At 37.6% G+C, this 25,157-nt stretch overlaps 3 non-coding genes across 3 annotated transcripts; all 3 read left to right on the top strand.

The window, feature by feature from the left end:
* The first annotated feature begins 1,419 nt into the window (after positions 1-1,419).
* Trnat-cgu (transfer RNA threonine (anticodon CGU)) lies at positions 1,420-1,491 on the top strand. Its single transcript has one exon. It is a non-coding gene; the product is annotated as a tRNA-Thr (tRNA).
* An 856-nt stretch (positions 1,492-2,347) lies between these two features.
* On the top strand, positions 2,348-2,419 carry Trnat-cgu (transfer RNA threonine (anticodon CGU)). The gene has a single exon. It is a non-coding gene; the product is annotated as a tRNA-Thr (tRNA).
* A 552-nt stretch (positions 2,420-2,971) lies between these two features.
* On the top strand, positions 2,972-3,043 carry Trnat-cgu (transfer RNA threonine (anticodon CGU)). The gene has a single exon. It is a non-coding gene; the product is annotated as a tRNA-Thr (tRNA).
* The last annotated feature ends 22,114 nt before the right edge of the window (positions 3,044-25,157 follow it).

The raw sequence follows: 25,157 nt of genomic DNA, 5'->3' as shown, positions 1-25,157 counted from the left end.
TAGATAGTCTGCGCTTGGCTAAGAAGCTCATAACATTGCAATCCGGAAGTATATTGTCCAACACACAAACCTGTGTGTATCCATGAACGTTTATAGTTAATAACGTTAATACAGTTCAGTGAGCATTACTCATAAACGCGGATGGCAGAAAACAATAACAAAGACCTGAGTGACGTCATCTTCGAACTATCTTTAGGGTCCCAAGCCAACAGTAACAATCAATATGTGTACGACGAGACATGACGCCTGGTAGGAGCTGTCGCAACTTATTTTCTTAATAGATAGAATGCGCTTGGCCAAGGAGTTCACAACATTGCCATCCGGAAGTATAACGGACTAACACACAAACTCTGTGTAACCATGAACTTTTATAGTCTGGTTAATACAGTTTAGTGAGAACAACTCACAAACGCGGATGGCAAAAACAATAACAAAGGCCTGAGTGACGTCATCTGCATACTATCTATAGGGAAGAAAAGTTGTGACACCAAACCCTCGACTCTTCTGGTTCCTAAATCCTTGGGAGTGTGTATGGAACCAGTCCTTCGGAGTACTAATAACGAATAGGTTACATGAAAGTGGTACAACCAATTTGGTAGACAGATGGATATTCTTAGGGATTACGGGACCTAAAAGAGCGAGGACGGATGATCTTTATTGACGACCAGCATATTAATATATTTTGACTCGAAAATAAGATACCATCACTCTGACATCAGAAAATGAATTACACAAGGCATGTATTCAGTCCTCCGTAAGAGTGGTTTTACACTTTCAATGAAATAGGAACCAGTTTTTTTTTGGACATCACACTTTTCCTCCCTGTTGATGTCTATAGATGGAACGAAATTGACGTCATTCATCTCTTTATTTTTGTTTTTAGAAAGCCCTTTTAATGATTAGTTCTCAATAAATTCTATCATTCAGACTATAAACGTTCATGGTTACATATAGATAGTTCGAAGATGACGTCACTCAGGTCTTTGTTATTGTTTTTTGCCATCCGCGTTTATGAGTAAAGCTCACTGAACTGTATTAACCCGACTATAAACGTTCATGGATACACACAGCTTTGTGTGTTGGTCCGTTATACTTCCGGATGGCAATGTTATGAGCTTCTTCGCCAAGCGCATACTATCTATAGTTTTGTGTGTTGGTCCGTCTAAAAACAACAAAGAGCTGAGTGATGTCAATTTCGTTCCTTCTATACCAATCGGACTTATAAAGTTTAAGGTAACATACAGTTTTGTGTGTTTGTTCGAGATGTTTAATTTGGCTTGCTAATGTTGTGAGTATTCTATGCCAAAACAGTTGTGAACAACGTTCAGAAAGTTGAGGCTGATCGACATAAACTTAATATATAATCTATGATCCAATTTCATACCCATAAGATTGTCATTTGCTGTTAAAATATAACAAGCCTTCGTGGCCAAGTGGTAAGGCGTCGGTCTCGTAAACCGAAGATCCAGGGTTCAAACCCCTGCGGAGGCATTTTTCTTTATTTTTTGGTTTTAAAATTATCCAGGATTTTTTTTTTCGTTAAGCAAGTCGGATGTTTCTCTTTTTCTTATTATCTAGTCGTATTATTTCTGTTTACAGCACAGACACGCAAACACATACACACACAAACATACACACATAAAATGACAAACACACGCCCACACAACTCACAAGTTATACACACAAACCTTTGTAATATAAGCATCTATAAAATACGTAATTTATCATCTTGAGTTCCATATTGCTAAACAGAAAAGAATACTCAATAATTAAATAGTCCCGCTATATGTTTCTTCTGAGCCTTCTGTCCACAAAGCATCCAATGGACGGCCTGGGTCAGTTAAATCTGATGATTGATCTGCGTGTCATGAAATGTTACCTTTGTCTCAAAAAAGGTTTTATTGTTTCCGGGTCAATCTGATACTTTAATTCTAATTTTAAGCGAAACTTTTAAATTATGAGTCAAAATTAACTCTAAAGTGACTTTTTCAAAACCTGGGAGTTCCGATAGCTCAGTTGGTAGAGCACTCACTTTACAAGTAAAAATTGACCATTAAAATGGCTGTCTAAAAACAACAACAAAGAGCTGAGGGAAGTCAATTTCGTTCCTTCTATACCAATCAGACCATAAAAGTTAAAGGTAACATTCAGTTTTATGTTTTGGTATGTTAATTTGGCTAGCTAATGTTGTGAGTATTTTAGCCAAACGCATAGGTTCTATAGATTATATATGCCAAAACAGTTGTGAACAATGTTCAGAAAGTTGAGGCTGGCCGGCATGAACTCAATATAACTATGATTCAAACTCATGCTCATAAGATTGTCATTTGCCTATAAAATATAACAAGCCTTCGTGGCCAAGTGGTAAGGCGTCGGTCTCGTAAACCGAAGATTCAGGGTTCAAACCCCTGCGGAGGCATTAAAAATTATTTTTAAAAAAATTATCCAGGATTTGGTTGTTGTTTTTTTTCGATAAGCAAGTCGGACTGTTTCTCTTTTTCTTATTATCTGGTCGTATTACTTCCGTTCACAGCACAGGCACACAAACACACACACACACACACACACAAACACACACACACATACACACTCACAACTCACAAGTTATACACACAAACCTTTGTAATATAAGCATCTAAAATGCGTAATTTATCATCTTGGACTCCATAATAATATTGCTAAACCGTATAGAATAATCAATAATGAAATAGTCCCGCTATATGTTTCTTCTGAGCCTTCTGTCCACAAAGCATCCGGTGGACGGCTTGGGTCAGTTAAATCTGATTGATCTGCGTGTCATGAAATGTGACCATTGTCTCCGGGCCAATCTAATACTTAAAATTAAATTTTAAGCAAAACTTTTAAATTTTGAGTCACAATTGACTCAAATTGACTGGTCGACAATGACTTAATATATCTATGATCCAAACTCATGCTCATAAGATTGTCATTTTCTGTTATTTTATAACAAGCCTTCGTGGCCAAGTGGTAAGGCGTCGGTCTCGTAAACCGAAGATCCAGGGTTCAAACCCCTGCGAAGGCATTATTTTAAATTTTTTGGTTTTAAAATTATCCAGGATTTGATATTTTTTTTTCGATAAGCAAGTCGGACTGTTTCTCTTATTTTTATTATCTGGTCGTATTACTTTTGTTCACAGCACAGACACACAAACACATACACACACGCACACACAAACGCGTGTACACACACGCCCACACAACTCACACGTTATACACACAAACCTTTGTAATATAAGCATCTAAAACTCCTTACACAGTGCTTTATTTATTCCATATCAGGATGAAGCCGTGGTGAAGTTAAGTTTATAAATCTCAGTTGCATGGTTTTCATAAAATAATTGTTGATTATATCTTGACATTAAAAAAAACTTACAGTTTTGTGATTTGTCTAGAAAGCTACAGTAAAAAATATCTGTTTCATTTACGAAATTTTTTTTTTAAGCTCTTGCGGTTGTCATCTTCTATTTTAAAAAAATATCAACATTATCGCCAATTCAATAGTCTACGTACCATCATTGTATAGCTTGTATTAAGAGCTATACCCTCTAGGTAAGAAATACCGACGCTAAATACGTGTCTCTATGCTGGTTTTAAAATAACAAGCGCTAAAGCTAGATTATTTATCGTTAATATGTTGGGCAATCAAAAAATACCTGTAGTCGTTATGCGGGTGATTTGAAACAGCGGCAATCGCGGTTTATAGTATAAAAAATATATACGAGAACGTTTAATTGTTTCAAATATATAATATATATATATATATTTATTTTTTTTTCCCCCAGTTAACGACTGTAAGTGTTGCTACTCGAAGCTCGAAGAAATAAATAACAATGTGAAATTGAATGTAAGCTTCGATTCGATTTAATAAACGAAAACAGATAATGTGGACGTTTCGGGTTTCCTCTCAATCAACAAAACAGGATGAATGAAACACTACAGACAAATGAGAAAATGTGATAGTGGTGGTGTTAACGGGGAAACCCGAAACGTTCATATTATCTGTTTTCGTTTATTAAATTGAAGCTTACATTCAAATTCACACATTTAACCACTAGAAATCTGAAAGAAAGTATTCCACCTTAGACTGATAATAAAATTAAGCAGGTATTTAGATTTGGTGACGCTCCTATTACCAGTTTCGACTGTATATTATGCTGTGCCTTGAAATGGACGTTTATTTCTGCAGTTTACATTGAGTTTATCACTTACAATGTCAACATGTGGTAGGAGGCATGACGCCTGTAAGGCGCTAGTGAAATTATTTAGTTGATAGATTTACAAGTCTGTATTCATTTTACACCCCGAGCGCATTGAGAGAATGTGAGTAACGAGAATTAAAATATTATTCCAAAAGACTCAGCTTTTCGCCACTAAGAGCAAGAGTCAAACCAGGTCACGATGCAAGGGATATAGAAGACCACACAATAATATTATAACGGAGAACATTATTATGTGTTAGTGTAAGGTCGTTTTCGTGAATAATACTATTATATTATATCAACCATTCGCTAATACCTACATTGTGCCCACGAGAGATTAATTAATGTGTTTTTGAAAAACTTACATTTTCATTCCAGGTCTTCTGTCTCATCCAGTATTACAAACACTGAACCCAAACGAAATTTGAACTGCTGAGCAAGAAGTAATTAATGCCATTTATTGTAAAAATTAATGTAATTTTTTTTTTCAATCTACGAGTACTATCTTTTTTTTTACGCCCTTTCGCCACGACATCATAATAAGATATCGTCGCCTAGGCATTCCACGAAGGAGTATAGATAATTTTCATCAAACAAGATGTCTGATGTCAACAGGAATCCCCCATGTTGTCCAAGTGAGCATATTGGGGGTTAATGATCTTGCTCAAGGAAAAAAAACGAAAGTGCCTGAAGCGGGGCTCGAACCATGGACCGTCAGGGTCACAGTGCAATGCCTTAACCACTCGGCCACTTCGCCCCCCAATTAACTATCTATCCAGTCAAAGAAAAATAATAAAACACAAAAAGCAAAACATTGACACAACATCCATTGATTCATCTTAACTACGCCACTACCACATTATCTCATTCATCTGTAGTGTTTCATCCATCCTGTTTTGTTGATAAAGGGGAAACCCGAAACGATCATTTGATCTGTTTTTGTAATTAAATTGAAGCTTACATTCAATTTCACATTATAATCTATTACACATCATCCATTTCACCAAAACCAGTGTCAAAACCACAACACAATTTCAGAATATAATATAAAGACTATGACATCAAAAACATCAATCAATGGTTATTATGTGTGGTATGTACTAGTCATTAACAGCATGAGATTTTAGTGTGTTGATGCTATAACCACTACACACCACTTGGTACATCTGTTGTCACAGAACCAGATTTTAACAACAACAAAAAACAAAACAATATAATTATTGCTAGGGAAAGGGAAAGAAAAAATAAAAGAATAATGACATTTAAAAATATCAGCAACTAAATTGAAACAGCATCATCAATCACAATCGATCAATATTCGACGATAGCATTTATCGTTTATTTTGTGTCTGGTATCGGTATCGTGAGGAGTGTATCAAATTAAACAGATCGCAAAACATCAATTAAATATTCGATTATTTTTCTCATTAAAATCGATATCGAGTCAATTTGCGATTCGTGCTATAAAATATCAGGCTTGGACTGAACAACAGTAGTGGTAGTATAGTAGTAGTAGTAGTAGTAGTAGTAGTAGTAGTATTAGTAGTGGTAGTATAGTAGTAGTAGTAGTAGTAGTAGTAGTAGTAGTAGTAGTAGTAGTAGTAGTAGTAGTAGTAGTAGTAGTAGTAGTGTAGTAGTAGTAGTTAGTGTAGTTAGTAGTAGTAGTAGTAGTAGTAGTAGTAGTAGTAGTGTAGTAGTTAGTAGTAGTAGTAGTAGTGTAGTAGTAGTAGTGTAGTAGTAGTAGTAGTGTAGTAGTAGGTAGTAGTAGTAGTAGTAGTAGTAGTGTAGTAGTAGTAGTAGTAGTAGTAGTAGTAGTAGTTAGTAGTAGTAGTAGTAGTAGTAGTAGTAGTAGTAGTAGTAGTATAGTAGTAGTAGTAGTAGTAGTATTAGTAGTAGTAGGTAGTAGTATGAGTAGTAGTAGTAGTAGTAGTAGTAGTAGTGTAGTAGTAGTAGTAGTAGTAGTAGTAGTAGTAGTAGTAGTAGTGGTAGTAGTGGTGGTAGTAGTAGTACTAGTAGTAGTAGTAGTAGTAGTAGTAGTAGTAGTAGTAGTAGTAGTAGTAGTAGTAGTAGAAGTAGTAGCAGGGGTAGTAGTTGTTGTAGTAGTAGTGGTAGTAGTAGTAGTAGTAGTAGTAGTAGTAGTAGTAGTAGTAGTAGTAGTAGTAGTAGTAGTAGTAGTAGTAGTCGTAGTAGTAGTAGTTGTTGTTGTTGTTGTTAATGTTGTTGTTGTGGTTGTGGTTGTTGTTATTATTTTTGCTCTATTTTTTTTTTCCAAAACACACAAGAAACACTTCTCCATCACCGACATTCTCGACAACACACGTGTTCACGCTGTGTCTCGTCTAGGTGACAGTAACATATCCAGGAACCCCTGCTGTTTGAACTGTGGTCCTTCACTCCGTAGTTGGAGTTATCCACATTAACCAGTTAACTGTACTACTTTAGAAAAACAAATATTTAAAAATTTGGCAAGAAAACTTATCCTTCAAATATCGATCAATTTAAATGACCCTAATTTTGTCAAAAGCTCTCAAACCTGGGACTTCGAAAAGTCTTTTCAAAGTCCCAGGTTTGAGAGATTTTGCCAAGGTCAGGGACAGTCAAATCGATCTATATTTGAAGGACGATTTTTCCAGCCAAATTTTAAAATACGCGTTATTCCAGAGTACTATAGTCAACTGGTTGAGGTTGTCACAACGAGTGATGCTGCTGGTGATGCTGTTGTCACCACAAGTACCAAATCGATCGATTTATTGTATACATAATATTATATCCACTCACGTATGCATTCACCAATTTATTTCATTGGCCAAACGGCGCAGAGGAAACGCGTTGAAGTAGAAAACGGTAGGGGCTGCCTGAAGCCGGTGATCGTGAAAATACTAACGAAAGAGTGAAAATGAAGCCAATGAACACAAGTTCGGACTAAAGGCCAGAGGTATGGCCTATCTCAATTTATCAAATTAATATATAAAGTGTTGCTATGGGGTCTTGGTTGTATATTTTTACAATTTTGTGCATTTGCATATATTATATATGAATACATTGCCGCCATAGATTCTCAACTTTGTGTTCATACATTTTCACGCATGCCAATATGTAAACGAATTTCCATTTTTTTGGTGAATAAATTATATCTTATCTTATCTATCTTATCTTATCTAACAAGAGGACTTGAACCTCGGACCTACGGATTCGAAGTCGGGTGTTATACCACAAGACAACAAAGTCACACAAAATTAAAGAATAAAGATGCTGTCAGGATCTGAAGGAGAAGAACGAAATGTTTGATGTCCTATTTTGATGGATATGTATTTTATCTAACTTCTTTCTCTCTTGATGTAGAAGATACGGACATGTTGAACTCATGTTTGAGGCAGATTTTATAATATAAGATGGCCAGAGAGGATAACAAAATATAGAGTTGATTGCAACGTGCACGGCAAGAGAAGAGGGGCTGGATAGGGACTTTGCGAAGTCTCAGGTTTGAGAGTGTCTGCCAAGATGAAGGTCATTTAAATTGACGATATTTTAACGATGAGTTTTTTTGTCATTTTTTTTAAAGACGAGTTTTTCCATCGTACTTCAGTAAACTGGTTAGACTGGTTTTTCTTCATTTCTGACATAACACCAGAACGGCAACGCAGGTCACATATTATACCTCTTTTGATGAGCGAGTGCTCTAAGTCTATTTGAAATTATTTCTATGCCTATTACAACTTTTGGAACAGATTCATTCAATTTTCATCGCTTGTTATGAACGATTTAATGGCAGCGATATTTGATGGCAATCTATAGGAAGTTATTTTGTTCAAAACGATGTTGCCGAATCAATTATGAATCAATTTCGTGTCGTATATTATTGCGATCCCCCCACGTGATAGCGATATCTTTGATGTCCGCCATTATTCAACGTTTCCCGTCTTAATTTTCCCAATGACATCGACTGATTTTGATTTGCTTGATCGCCCAACCGTGCAAGAAAACAAGAGAGCAAGCAGTGCCAAGCATGTTTGGACATTATGATGATGTGGAAACTCAATTTGGGCAAGATTAGCCTTGTCATGAAATAATAGCAGCAGCTTCTGAAAGTTTACACTTCATTAAAATGTCATGACACTCAAGGCATAAGCTGATTTGAATCCATGGACGGTATTCAAACATTAGTCAAGCCGCTTTTCAGTGCATTTTTCTTCAAGTGAGTGGGGCTGGTCCTTAAGTTAATTATCTATTCTTTTTTAATGGTTGGGGGTCAAAATTGTTCTGCACAGTCCAAGTTAAATGTTTGTCAACGAGCACAGAATTACTGGCAAATCTAAAGATTATAAAACCATTTTTAGAGAGTGATATACGAGTAACTTGCAAGTCTTTATTTTTAAAAACGGTAATTCTTTCACCCGTTGACTCAAATGATTATTATATATAAAATCTGCTTGTGCATAATGATCGGTCATTTGATGTAATGAATCGCCATCTGGCCGCCCTGTTGCCAGATCCATTTGCACGCACTTACATATTTTGATCGTTGATAACTCAAAACATTCGTCTCGATCTATGTTTATTTCCACAATACAATAGTATAATAATTAAAATAGATGAATGTTGTTCATACTAGCTTTTATTTCCCCGTAAATATTGCGAGTTCTCCACTAGGATCAAGAATTGATTAGAGGAGAAAAGTACCAGAAGACAATAGAGAATATAATCTTGTTTGCAATGACTGGAATCGAACCCTGAATCCAACTGATACTGCTGGTTGTGAGAGAGAGACGCTCTACTTTCAATCAACGCCATCCCCTACTTCAAGATTGGTTTCAAACATTACTGTGGTGGTTAGACCGAGGCAACAACCAATATTACGACATTTAAGGGAGCCAGCAATGAATCTTTTAATCGCCTTCTCAACAAAAGCATAGAAACGATATGGACCTGGGTAAGCTCCAATATTTAAGGGAATATAAATTCAGAAATTGATTTCAAACACCTGGTTTCAACAACACCCAAGAAGAACCTGGACATGGCAATCACCAGGGGACAGAGCAAGGAACCAGATAGACTTTATAGCAGTATCATCAAGATTCAGAAATGGCATATTAAATTGCAAAACCTACCCAGGCGCCGATGTAGACAGTGACCATGTCCCAGTTGTTTGTACAATAAGGATAAAGTTTAAAGCTATTCAGAGAACAGCTGGTAGAATAAAGAGGGATTACAGGTTATGCAAAGACAATGGCATACAAACAAAAATGAGAGAAGAATTTGAAAATGCACTCATGATACAAAGCCAAAGTGAACCTGATAATGAAAAATGTGAAAAACAATTTGATATATTCCAAAAGTGTGTCAAAGCAACTGCAGAAAAGCATTTACCAATAGCTCAAATAAACAGCAAAAAGGAATGGATGACAAATGAAATTCTAAACCTATTTGAAGAAAGACGAAAATGCAACAGAGGGTCTGCAGAATACCAAACATTGAACAACCACATTAAATCCAAATGCATCGAGGCACACGAGAACTATCTAGATTGGAAATGCTGCGAAATCGAAAGAGAATACAAACCCAACCCCCAACAAGCTCACCAAAGAATAAAAGAACTATCAGGGAAAAGGAAAAGCAAAGCAGCAGGAAGTTGTATCCAAAACAAACAAGGGGAACTGCTATTTGAAGAACAACATATAGAAAGCCGATGGGTAGAATACATAGGCGAACTGTACAATGATCCAAATAGAAATGAACCACCACTGAAATTCAAAGAACCATTAAGCGGACCAAACATCACCAAAAGTGAAATTGAACATGCCATGGAACGAATGAGGGATGGTAAAGCAACAGGCCCTGATGAAATATCTGTAGAGGTATTAAAAAGCCTAGGAGATCTAGCAATTGATGAACTTCACATATTATTCAACAATATATACAATACTGGGAAAATTCCAGAAGATCTCTGTAACTCTATTTTCATAGCAATACCAAAGAAAGCAGGTGCAGTCAGATGCGAAAATTTTAGAACTATAAGTTTAATAAGCCACATCAACAAAATACTGTTGCGTATAATTATCAACAGGCTAAGGAATAAGATTAACCCCGAAATCGCAGAAGAACAATATGGATTCCAACCTGACAGAGGGACAAGGAACGCAATATACCTCCTCCGTGTTTTAAGTGAAAGAGCTATACAGGTTCAGACCCCACTATACCTCTGTTTTGTCGACTACAAAAAAGCTTTTGATAGAGTACGCCACGAAGAAATACTAAAACAACTGCACTCCATTGGCGCTGATGAGAAAGACCTCAGACTCATGCAAACATTATACTACACCCAGCAGGCATCTATCAAAATCGGAAACTCTACAGGAAATTCCATTCCTATTAAGAAAGGAGTCCGTCAAGGGTGTGTTGCCTCACCAGATCTGTTTAATCTATACCAAGAAACAATCATGAGGGGCATAAATAACATGGAGGGAATAAAAGTGGGAGGTCACAACATAAATAATATAAGATACGCAGACGATACGGTACTCATTGCAACATCAGAAATCCAACTTCAAAAGATTGTTGACAAAGTGGTAGTAGATAGTGAAGCCAAGGGAATGGAAGTGAATATCACCAAAACGGAATGCATGGTAATACAGAAAAACCCCGAAAACAACAACACCTGCAATATAACGATTCACGGCGAGCAACTTACCAACGTAGAAAGTTTTAAATACCTAGGTTCAATAGTGACAACAGATGGAAGATGTAACCGAGACATACGAGCAAGAATAACTCAAGCCAAACAGGCCTTCATGGACCTGGGAAACATTTTGAAAAACAAACAGATGTCGTTCGGGATTAGATTCCGAGTCTTGAAGTGCTACGTGTGGCCAATCTTGTTATACGGATGCGAAAGCTGGACTACAAATGCAGAAACACAAAAGAACATTGAAGCTTTTGAAATGTGGTGCTTGAGAAGGATGCAGAGAATATCGTATACTGCACACAAAACGAACGAAGAAGTGCTAAAACAAACATAGCAACAAAGGAAACTAATGCCCTTAATAGTGGATCGACAACTATCCTTTTTTGGACACATAGTAAGGAAAGATAAGAATGAATACCTGGCAAGTTGTGGAAAAATACCTGGTAAACGCGCCCGGGGGAGACAAAGAAAAACACTCATAGACCAACTGAAGGGCTTCACCAGCCTAACAATCCAGGAGCTGTTTGAAAAGGCAAGAGACAGGGAGGAATGGAGAGAGATAATTCATGCAGTATCCGAAGCCTGGACCAGGCATGGAACCTAGAAGAAGAAGAAATTCAGAAAATGTGTGGAGCGGCACTTATGTTAATGATATCAAGAAAAGAGTGAGTAGAAAAATAGAAGACAAGAGAGAATAACAACTTTTAAAAAACTCTTTTAAACTTTTAAACATTCAAATTGTTATAATTTTTTTTTAATGTTTAAGTTTTAATTCTCTATTTCTTTTGGACTCAACTCCCCATTTCCTAATATTGTTCCACAACATGCTTTGCGTCCTCAGGAGGGCGATGGTGCCAGATTCCTTTGATGCAAGTGGCAGCATCGGTATCTTACTCTACTTGCAGCTCTCCGGTTTCCAGCTTACACCTCCCAAGCAGAAGAGTAAAATGTCAGGGCGCGGACGTCTTAGGGATACCAGGTCTGCACCCTCAAATAGTCCCAGTCCTAGAAGACTCCTTGCGTCGAAATATCGTATAACCAAGATGACATTTCGGTCCAACGTTATCTCTAGGTACTTAGGTATCGGATCGTAAAATTATGGTAATACCCGATGTTCGATTACAACATCATGCATATGAAAATGCTCGTTGCTCCTTTGATGGAAAGCAATAGCGACGGACCTCAATGAAGCTTTTCCACTGCAATGGTAATGGTAGAAGATTTATATAGCGCCTTTCACTCAATCCACCACTCAAGTTTCCCTGCCTGGTATAATACGTGGAGTAGAATTTGTTAACAGGCATTAAAAAAAAAAAATTAATGGTAATTCTTTCACCCGTTGACTCCAATGATTATATATAAAATCTGCTTGTGCATAATGATCGGTCAATTGATGTTATGAATCGCCATCTGGCCACCCTGTTGACAGATTCATTTGCACGCACCTACATCTTTCATCTCTCAGATGAGTTTAAACTCTGTTGTCCCATAATCAGAATATTTTTTAACAATTGTAAAATGACTGGGAAATGTATTAAAGATAAGCTTGACTCATTGTGAATGGGTATCTCGGTATAAACAAGCTATACTTTTTGGAAAAGAAATTTTGTTCGATATGGCCTGCTTGAGAAATAATCGTTTTGTGAAACGATTGATTATCATGAATTCCCAGAAATGCGCTTTGTAAACATTCGCATTTTGTTATATATTATGCATTTTAAGCCCTAGAATAAACGCAACCGGTTTATATGTCAACTCAAATACTATTCAAATGCTGCGCTTTTTAATTTCGAGTGTTTAAACATTTTTTACTTTATCATTTTTCATTCAAACTTGAACACGTTGAAAGAACTGAATTTTAATGGCGTGCCATGGTTGAGCGATAGACCGTGCAAGGATGTGAGAAGCAACGGCTGGCTCCACCCCCCCCCCCCCTCACAATGCATTCAACGTGTTTGTTTAATTACACACACGTCAATAATGGTAATGATAATATGTACAGTCAAACACCATCAATACGACTCTTTTTCTTTTCAAATATCGATGGATTGAGATTGACGTGTACATTAAGGACAGGCTCATTGTTGTGATTAAAAGCTCTAAAACCAACTGCAAGATATCGTTTCTGACAACAATGTTAAATTAAGCCCATAATTGCGTTTGGCTATCAGACATTTTAAAATGATCACGTTGATCAAGAGGGTTCTCTACTCGTCAAAAATTCTAAACCCTGGGACTTCAAAGAAAACTCAGTCATTCTAATTCATTGATAAGCATTTCTTGACGTCACTCAGTCCTTTGTTTTTGTTTTCAGACAGCCATTTTGATAAGTTCTCACTAAATTAATAGATAGTATGCGCTTGGCTAAGAAGCTCATAACATTGCCATCCGGAAGTATAACGGACCAACACACAAAACTGTGTGTATCCATGAACGCTTATAGTCGGGTTAATACAGTTCAGTGAGCATTACTCATAAACGCGGATGGCAAAAAACAATAACAAAGACCTGAGTGACGTCATCTTCGAACTATCTATATCAATCAGACTATAAACGTTTTGGTTACATATACTTTTTAAAAAAATGTTGCCACGTTATATCCGGCTTGTGGATGTTATGAATATTTTATCTAGACGCATAGCATCAATTGATGACGGTTGACGTTGATGATTATGTTATGGCTGCTGCTGATGGTGATGATGATGATGATGATGATGATAATGATGATGATGATTGATGATGATGATGATTGATGATGATGATGATGATGATGATGATGATTGATGATGATGATGATGATGATGATTGATGATGATGATGATGATGATTGATGATGATGATGATGATTGATGATGATGATGATGATGATGATGATGATGATGATGATGATGATGATGATGGATGATGATGATGATGATGATGATGATGATGATGATGATGATCTGATGATGTGATGATGATGATGATGATGATGATGATGATGATGATGATGATGATGATGATGATGATGATGATGATGATGATGATGATGATGATGATGATGATGATGATGATGATGATGATGATTGATGATGATATGATGATTATGATGATGATAATGATGATGATGATGATGATGATGATGATGATGATGACTGATTTTAATTGATCAGTTATTTTAGTTCAATTTTACGTTGAATTCACATCGATGGAATACCCATCCCATCCACCATCACCCTCTCTCTCTCTCTCTCTCTCTCTCTCTCTCTCTCTCTCTCTCTCTCTGTGTGTGTGTGTGTGTGTGTGTTGTATGGACACAAACGCATTTCTTTCATTCTCTATACACATTTATATTGGTCCCTAAGTTTGTTACATGTATATATAACAAGATATGAAGTGAGTAGAAAAGTGCCAGAAGACAATAGAGAATAAAAATTTTTTTCGCGGCGGTGGTGGGGTTTGAACCTGCGACCTTATTGGTACGACAACTCCGCCTGGCAGGTGAGAGCGTGGCTCTACCGTGTGAGCTATCCACGAACACTAAAATATTCGTTTCAAACTCAAAGTCATTTCTAGATCCCTCTCTCACCCACTTCTTGAGACCGCCGATTCGTTCACCACCATCACGAAGTAATTTTGACCAGCAGTTAAGCTTAATAGCCAATATTCTCATCACAAACATATAACATAGAAACGATTGAGACATTGAGTATGCTCTGGTGTATGGGGTGAATTTTTAATTCAGAAAAGTGAGTGGAGCAGGCACTTATGTTGGTAACAACAAGATATGAAGTGAGTAGAAAAGTGCCAGAAGACAATAGAGAATAACATTTTTTTCGCGGCGGTGGTGGGGTTTGAACCTGCGACCTTATTGGTACGACAACTCCGCCTGGCAGGTGAGAGCGTGGCTCTACCGTGTGAGCTATCCACGAACACTAAAATATTCGTTTCAAACTCAAAGTCATTTCTAGATCCCTCTCTCACCCACTTCTTGAGACCGCCGATTCGTTCACCACCATCGCGAAGTAATTTTGACCAGCAGTTAAGCTTAATAGCCAATATTCTCATCACAAACATATAACATAGAAACGATTGAGACATTGAGTATGCTCCGGTGTATGGGGTGAATTTTTAATTCAGAAAAGTGAGTGGAGCAGGCACTTATGTTGGTAACAACAAGATATGAAGTGAGTAGAAAAGTGCCAGAAGACAATAGAGAATAAAAATTTTTTCGCGGCGGTGGTGGGGTTTGAACCTGCGACCTTATTGGTACGACAACTCCGCCTGGCAGGTGAGAGCGTGGCTCTACTGTGTGAGCTATCCACGAACACTAAAATATTCGTTTCAAACTCAAAGTCATTTCTAGATCCCTCTCTCACCCACTTCTTGAGACCGCCGATTCCTTCACCACCATCGCGAAGTAATTTTGACCAGCAGTTAAGCTTAATAGCCAATATTCTCATCACAAACATATAACATAGAAACGATTGAGACATTGAGTATGCTCCGGTGTATGGGGTGAATTTTTAATTCAGAAAAGTGAGTGGAGCAGGCACTTATGTTGGTAACAACAAGATATGAAGTGAGTAGAAAAGTGCCAGAAGACAATAGAGAATAAAAAATTTTTTCGCGGCGGTGGTGGGGTTTGAACCTGCGACCTTATTGGTACGACAACTCCGCCTGGCAGGTGAGAGCGTGGCTCTACCGTGTGAGCTATCCACGAACACTAAAATATTCGTTTCAAACTCAAAGTCATTTCTAGATCCTTCTCTCACCCACTTCTTGAGACCGCCGATTCGTTCACCACCAAAAAATTCACCCCATACACCGGAGCATACTCAATGTCTCAATCGTTTCTATGTTATATGTTTGTGATGAGAATATTGGCTATTAAGCTTAACTGCTGGTCAAAATTACTTCGCGATTTTGGTGAACAAATCGGCGGTCTCAAGAAGTGGGTGAGAGAGGGATCTAGAAATGACTTTGAGTTTGAAACGAATATTTTAGTGTTCGTGGATAGCTCACACGGTAGAGCCACGCTCTCACCTGCCAGGCGGAGTTGTCGTACCAATAAGGTCGCAGGTTCAAACCCCACCACCGCCGCGAAAAAATTTTTATTCTCTATTGTCTTCTGGCACTTTTCTACTCACTTCATATCTTGTTGTTACCAACATAAGTGCCTGCTCCACTCACTTTTCTGAATTAAAAATTCACCCCATACACCGGAGCATACTCAATGTCTCAATCGTTTCTATGTTATATGTTTGTGATGAGAATATTGGCTATTAAGCTTAACTGCTGGTCAAAATTACTTCGCGATGGTGGTGAAGGAATCGGCGGTCTCAAGAAGTGGGTGAGAGAGGGATCTAGAAATGACTTTGAGTTTGAAACGAATATTTTAGTGTTCGTGGATAGCTCACACGGTAGAGCCACGCTCTCACCTGCCAGGCGGAGTTGTCGTACCAATAAGGTCGCAGGTTCAAACCCCACCACCGCCGCGAAAAAATTTTTATTCTCTATTGTCTTCTGGCACTTTTCTACTCACTTCATATCTTGTTGTTACCAACATAAGTGCCTGCTCCACTCACTTTTCTGAATTAAAAATTCACCCATACACCGGAGCATACTCAATGTCTCAATCGTTTCTATGTTATATGTTTGTGATGAGAATATTGGCTATTAAGCTTAACTGCTGGTCAAAATTACTTCGCGATGGTGGTGAACGAATCGGCGGTCTCAAGAAGTGGGTGAGAGAGGGATCTAGAAATGACTTTGAGTTTGAAACGAATATTTTAGTGTTCGTGGATAGCTCACACGGTAGAGCCACGCTCTCACCTGCCAGGCGGAGTTGTCGTACCAATAAGGTCGCAGGTTCAAACCCCACCACCGCCGCGAAAAAAATTTTTATTCTCTATTGTCTTCTGGCACTTTTCTACTCACTTCATATCTTGTTGTTACCAACATAAGTGCCTGCTCCACTCACTTTTCTGAATTAAAAATTCACCCCATACACCGGAGCATACTCAATGTCTCAATCGTTTCTATGTTATATGTTGGGTGATGAGAATATTGCTATTAAGCTTAACTGCTGGTCAAAATTACTTCGTGATGGTGGTGAACGAATCGGCGGTCTCAAGAAGTGGGTGAGAGAGGGATCTAGAAATGACTTTGAGTTTGAAACGAATATTTTAGTGTTCGTGGATAGCTCACACGGTAGAGCCACGCTCTCACCTGCCAGGCGGAGTTGTCGTACCAATAAGGTCGCAGGTTCAAACCCCACCACCGCCGCGAAAAATTTTTTTATTCCCTATTGTCTTCTGGCACTTTTCTACTCACTTCATATCTTGTTGTTACCAACATAAGTGCCTGCTCCACTCACTTTTCTGAATTAAAAATTCACCCCATACACCGGAGCATACTCAATGTCTCAATCGTTTCTATGTTATATGTTTGTGATGAGAATATTGGCTATTAAGCTTAACTGCTGGTCAAAATTACTTCGCGATGGTGGTGAACGAATCGGCGGTCTCAAGAGTGGGTGAGAGAGGTATCTAGAAATGACTTTGAGTTTGAAACGAATATTTTAGTGTTCGTGGATAGCTCACACGGTAGAGCCACGCTCTCACCTGCCAGGCGGAGTTGTCGTACCAATAAGGTCGCAGGTTCAAACCCCACCACCGCCGCGAAAAAATTTTTATTCTCTATTGTCTTCTGGCACTTTTCTACTCACATCATATCTTGTTGTTACCAACATAAGTGCCTGCTCCACTCACTTTTCTGAATTAAAAATTCACCCCATACACCGGAGCATACTCAATGTCTCAATCGTTTCTATGTTATATGTTTGTGATGAGAATATTGGCTATTAAGCTTAACTGCTGGTCAAAATTACTTCGCGATGGTGGTGAACGAATCGGCGGTCTCAAGAAGTGGGTGAGAGAGGGATCTAGAAATGACTTTGAGTTTGAAACGAATATTTTAGTGTTCGTGGATAGCTCACACGGTAGAGCCACGCTCTCACCTGCCAGGCGGAGTTGTCGTACCAATAAGGTCGCAGGTTCAAACCCCACCACCGCCGCGAAAAAATTTTTTATTCTCTATTGTCTTCTGGCACTTTTCTACTCACTTCATATCTTGTTGTTACCAACATAAGTGCCTGCTCCACTCACTTTTCTGAATTACATGTATATATTCAAGCTAAGCTAGCGTCCAGGTTGACACGGGGTTGCGGCATGGTGCGTACTCAATCAAACATAAATAATGCTGTTTCATGTTTGAGAAACAATAATGAGGTAATATAGTTCACCTTTACATTTAAACCATTTTAGTAACATTTCACATTAAATAGCATGACCATATAATATAATATAACATAATATAATATAATATAATATAATATAATATAATATAATATAATATAATATATATAATATAATATATAATATGATATGATATAATAAAATATATAATATAATATAATATTAATATAATATATATATACTATATGATGTAATATAATATAATCTTTATTGTCCCAAAAAATGGCAATATGTCATTTGGTTTAAAATGTTTGAAATTAAAAATACAATACATAGATAGATAGACAAAAATACATTAATAAAATAATAATATATTAACATCAAAATGATGAATGATATAAATATGACGTTTCATTACAGTTTCGAAAACCCCAACATACTCTCTCTTACTCACACGTACACCTCCACACACACATCCACACACACACACACACACACACACAAATACACACACAAACACACACATACATACATACATACATACAGACAGGAGCATAAAAGCTTGTAAAATAGACGTATAACATTGATAAACATTACATTAAGTTATTTAGAGAATTTCGAGAAAGGTTTAATTTCCAGCAGTTCTTTGGGTTAGATAATAAATAAATAATAAAAACTTTTTTAAAAACTTCAGCTTTTATATGGCACATTATCCACTAAGCGTGTTCAAAGCTCTTTACAAAAAGTCCCTGGCTAGCAGCAACACGTAACACGTAGAACGGGACTTGACGCCTGTTAGTCGATATTCAATTTTTTTTTCCGACAGAGACAACGCTGTTAACGGCCATGTACTCATTTTACACCTGAGTACGGTGAGAGAATATGAGTAAAGAACTTTTTCCAAGGACTCAACTATGCGCCTAGCGAGGCTCACTCAAACCCAGGACCTTCCAATCCGAAAGCGAGTGTCATACCACTAGACCACATAACTGCAAAACACAATGAGAAATAATTTAAAGCCGGATAGCCTGGATCGAACAGAATAGCAGAGAGAGAAAAACATTCACAAAGGGTTAACACTTGTCCGTGGGGAAGCATGGCTCAGCGACATGCTCTTTGCTACTTACCCAAAAAGTACAGAGTTCGACTACCCGCCTTGAGCAAGTCACCTCGGCCTAGCCCACTTTGCGGCGCTGCACTGCGGCTGGCCCCTAGGCTATTCTAGTTTTTCCTTGAAATCGACCCTAAAGACAAATTTCCCCTTGGGAATGAGTAAAGGGAATTTCAAATTTCAGTTTCAAATATTGTTTTTGTAATATATTTTTTCAAACAGTTTAGACACTTTACAAAACCATATCTACATATAGATGTCTATACGACTTTTTGAACAACCAAATTTTGTGTTTGAAAGAGTGTTAGGCTAAGGCTTATGAAATCAGAAATCCATTCCTATATCTTCTAAAACATGCGTTCAACTGGCATGGTTGCAGAGTCAAGAAACCTCATGACTGGTTAGTGATTAGACGGGTAACAATAATCGCAAGAAATAAATGTGAAACCGCTGTTGTTAATCCTTGCATATTATATTTTTCGCAAATTATCCCACTTCATTCAATTTAAACGAGTTCTGCGCTGTAGGTTGTGATAGATAAATAATGGAATAGAGAGAATAATTATGTGTAAAAGGGACTATCATATGATCCGCTGGAGGAATAAATTCGGTTTTAAAATTAAATACATTAGGCGATGAAAAGAATTGAGCTACTGTCCTGTATATTCATAAACCCGAATGATCAATTTCTAAGTGAAGTTGGCAAAAGCGACAATTTATCAAGAGAGACAACCGTAATGTTTCTTATTTAACTAGGTTTTGTCGAGTTGTCGTTACTGGTCGAATTGCAATTCATGCTGTGCGTTCAGGTAAAATACTTAAATCTGCCAGCCGGATATAACAACAAACAAAGCTATGTGTAGCCTTAAACGTTCATAATTTGTGCGGCTATGTGGTCTTGTGGTATGACACTCGCTTTCGGATCGGAAGGTCCTGGGTTCGAGCCTCGCTCGGCACATAGTTGGGTCCTTGGAAAAGACACTTTACTCACATTCTCTCACCGTACTCAGGTGTAAAATGAGTACCTAGCCGTTAACAGCGCTGTCTGTGTCCGAAAAAAATTGTAATATCGACTAACAGGCACCATGTCCCGTCCTACTTGTTAAATGTCGCTGTTGGTCAGGGACTGCATTGTAAAGCGCTTTGAGCACTTTTAGTGGATATAGCCCTATATAAAAGCTAAAAAGCTCAATATAATTTAGTGAGAACTATTCATTAAAATGGCCGTGTAAGACAACAACAAAGAGCTGAGTGACGCCAATGTCGTTCCATCTATAGATCAAACCACCAATCTTCAAAGTGTATTGTGGAAGAAGAATAATGTGTTTGACTGTTGGTTTCTTTGATTGAGCTATGGAGTACTTATAATAATAATATGTGTCTTGTTTCGTCTCCTACATATAAAATGGCTAGAGACCCCGTGTAAAGTGCATTGATCACGTTTAGTGGATATTGCGCCTTATAAATTCTCTAGTTTTTAAAGATTACCTACAAAATTGTGATTTTTGATGTGTCAAAATAAATCTGGTCAACATTATGTCATTTAGAAGGAACGAGGTTGAAGTCACTCAGCTCTTTGTTATCATTTTTAGACATATATTTTTGTGATTAGTTCTCATTAGATTATATCAATCAGACTATAAATGTTCAAAGTTTCACATAGTTTTATGTGCTGTTATGTTATATCCGGCTGGCAGATGTTGTGAGTATTTTACCTAAACGTATGACATCAATAAAATGCACGAAGTTTAAAGAGAGAGGAATTTACCAGCAAGTCTGCCGTCAAATTGAAAAACACATTTTAAAGGTATTTTCCATAAAACTCGTCCCTCAATTGGATTCAATAGTCTGATATCACGTCGCCCAGCAACGGTGAGCAGCGGGTTCTTATCAAAGAAAATCGGTACTTTTTATTCTTCATGCTGGCTAGAACTTTTCATATGTAATGTGATCAGAATGTATAAAAGTCAAAACATGATCAGATTTATAATGTTTTTGTCCTCGGGATACACTTTTATGCTCGTCGGAGAAATATTTCATAAGGGCGTCCGCCATTGTTCCGATAGTTTAGAGTCAGTTACTAAGTTACTATGCGTCATTACGAGGGAAGTGACGTCATGACTGGTGAAGCCTATTATTGATGGAGTAAAATAACCATCATCTTGTCAAAAACTCTCAAACCTGGGGCTTCAAGGAAGTGTTCTAATGGCATTCAATCTACACCATCTTTACTATCGTCACGAGCATAACCACCAGCAGCAACACGGAGAAAAACAAAATAACAGCAACATAACCACCACCACACCACCACCACCACCACCATCACCACCACCACCAACAACAACAACAACAACAACAACAATACAAAACAGATCCACAATCTGTTACGAAACGTGCCCACCAATTTAACCCCTGCCAACCGGCCAATCTCAGACGCATGAAGCCACCCAACCATCCATATTTCAACACCCAAAAACTGACGGTTCATCAATTATGAAGGACCATTCCGAAACGTCCGCCGTTGAAATAAACCTGACAATCGCATCACCCGAGACATTATCTCATTGCCCGATGTGTCACGCGAAGCCGGTCCCGGTCCCCTCCCTGCTAGAGTCTGCTCTCAATGTTTGTGTGTTTATTATTTATTCATGGCTCTTGTCTCCGGTCCTTAGCGACAGGCAGCAGTTTATGTTGAGATAGCTTGAAGACGTACTTGAATTGGTTTTTGTATGAAAGAAAGAAGTAAGCGTAGATCATCATCATCATCATCATCATCATCATCATCATCATCATCATCATCATCTTCATCTTCATCATCATCATCATCATCATCATCATCATCATCGCCATCATCATTATCATCATCATCGTCGTCATCATCATGATTGTCATCATCATCATCATCATCATCATCATCATCATCATCATCATTATCATCATCATCATCATCATGATTGTCATCATCATCATCATCATCATCATTATTGTCATCATCATCATCATCATCATCATCATCATCATCATCATCATCATCATCATCATCATCATCATCATCAGCAGCAGCAGCATCATCATCACCACCACCACAACCATCATCATCATCATCATCATCATCATCATCATCATCATCATCATCATCACCATCATCGTCGTCATCATTAATAGCAGTAGCAAAGTCCCAGGTTTGAGAGTTTTCGCCAAGATGAGGGCCATTTAAATAGATCGATATTTGAAGGGCGAGTTTTCCGGGTTTTTCCAAAGTGCGGCAGTTAACTGGTAAAGAACTGTTGAATTTTTGTGATTGAAATTTGGAATTCAATCCCAATGCGATACTTCCAAGGTCACTCCATGCTGAAATTTCCGAAGTCTTGATTACTAGAATCCGATACTTTTATAAGTACCGCTTTTTGTTGTAAATCGATAAACCCTATTTACCAATTCTCAATGACTTCTCCCCCTTCCACCACCTTTCTTTCACTCTTTATCCCTCTGTTTCTTCCATCTCTCCAATAAGCTGCAATCACGGCCCTCGGATTTGTTTACCTGGGGTGGGGGTTAAACGTTTTGACGAAAAGTCTGAAAGAGAGAGGGAGGGAGAGAGTTACCTATAGATAAATGAATTTGTGTTCAGTTCTTATTGCGAAACTATCTGTGTCCGTGATCAATGAATCAAGGGCGTAATCAACTTCAATGTTATTGGAAAAGTCGCATGTCAGGTAAGTTGTTCTCTAACATAGCAATAAGGATAGTCAACCCCGAGGACGTGTGTTTGATTAGTGTTCAGTGTTTGAAAATAATCGTGTCTTTTATTATCTATTGACCTAAGTTTCATGTTCAGTTCATAGCATTGTGGACATATCTAGATCACAACGTATTCAACATCGCCCAATATTCATATTTTCGTCCAGCCGAGTATTCGATCACATGGTTTGTTGCTGTTCAATCGTTGGCTATTTCTTTTTTTTTAACTGCTAATGTCAATAGGTCATTTTGTTCAGATTGACCCACTGGCATGTTTACAACTTTCATAAACACTTATAAATAAAATATCCAACCTGAGACAGCAACAAATCCTATGACGTATGATTCAGTTGGACGAAAATCCGTACATTATAGATCGCCCCCATTGTTTACATGATCAATATGTCTGATTGTCTCTTTTCTACCAGGTGGAGGTATAAATTGATATCATGTTATTTTTCACAAAGAAAGAAATGGTTTTCTCTCTTCAATGCTAATTTTATGTCAAACCAGAAACACTCAAGAATATCTGGCAAGGTAGGGCGTAAATTGTTCTTTGTTTATAACATTTGGGATAGACTACACTCTGACATCAAACGTAGGTCTGCGGCCTTTGAGCGAATGCATTAGGCCTGTCTGTCAAATTCAGTCCCTTGATTGGTAGGCAAAGAATACTTACACTTACAGAGACCTTTTCACATGGGATTGGTATCTAAGTGTTGTGACATGTTATTTTAACCCTGTCCTTACCACCTATTGGAAAATCGTCACATTTGTTACGATGCAACGTCACTTTTCTCATCCAGATTGCATTTCATTTTGCTATAGCTATAAAAACTTGACATTCTGTAAGAGAGTTCATATTGTCGAACAATATAATGTATAGAATGTGCTTGTTGCTTTTCTGTTTGAGTAAGAAATGTCTGTTTTTGTTTTTGGGAAAATTTTGAAAATGGCTGGTAAGGAGAGGGTTCATGAATTGTGTGATGCTGTGACTTTTGCTCACTCGTAAACCCTTTAAAAATGTTGAAGTCCAATACTTTCTTTGTTATAATGGAGTCATTCTTTCTAAGGGTGTGTCCAATCGTGGCCTTCGTAAAGTTATGGCCTGATACTGACCAAAAAATGACGTCAAAATGCCAGTCTTTTGCCACAAAAGAAAACAAATCGTGTGTTGAATTCACTAGTTCAACCAATGAAATGACTTGTTTCCATGAGCTCTAAAAACGACAACGCACTAATGACGTCAAACTGCCAGTCCTTTTGGATTTCAGTATCAGGCTATAACATAACGATGGCTACGGTCCAATCCACCTCCGTCGTCTTCTTCCTATTTCCTCTTCCACTGGTTTCTGCTGTGTTCACAGTAGGTCATTTTGTTCAGCTTGACCCATGGGTTTGTTTACAACTTTCATAAACAAAGCAGCGTATTTACATTTATAAGAAAAATAACTGAATATAGATAGTCTGCGCTTGGCTAAGAAACTCATAACATTGCCATCCGGAAGTAAACGGACCAACACACTTAACTGTGTGTAACCATGAACTTTTATAGTCTGGTTCATACAGTTTAGTGAGAATTACTCATAAATGCGGATGGCAAAAAACAATAACAAACACTATAGTGACGTCATCTTTGTTCTATCCATAGATCGCTCCCATTGTTATTGCCACTTTAAAGCCAAAGAAACCGGAGAAAAATCTTTTCCAATGTGTCTCATAGCTCTAAGCGACTTTAACGTTACTTACCACTAAATAAAACACATTCTGTGCTGTGTTGACCGGAGTACCTATCTTATGGGTTTTTTTTGTTTGTTTGTTTTTGTTGTTTTTGGGGGGGTTTTTTTTGTTTTTTTTTTTTTATTTTTTCAATATTCTCTGGCTTATCTCATATCATTTTTCCGATGTTTACTTTGAACCAGGGCTTCTTCCCAGCTTTATTACAAGTGTAGAGGACATATTATGATATATACTTTTTCCGAATGTACTATTTTAGTAACTAAACGTGTCAACAACGTATCCCAAATTTGAAACAAAGAGAGTTTGGAGCCATAGTTTGTCATATATTCTCTAATGTGTTGATTTTACCATATAATTAAGTTTGAAGTGACAAAATATTCCTTTCTTTGTTAAGATATGAGAGGTGATCTGGCAAAATCCATCGG

Source organism: Berghia stephanieae, chromosome 9, assembly GCF_034508935.2.
Source record: "Berghia stephanieae isolate SIO BIC M18660-M18661 chromosome 9, UCSD_Bste_1.3, whole genome shotgun sequence".
Classification (NCBI taxonomy): Eukaryota; Metazoa; Mollusca; class Gastropoda; order Nudibranchia; family Aeolidiidae; genus Berghia; species Berghia stephanieae.
This window is presented reverse-complemented; position numbering and strand designations above follow the sequence as displayed.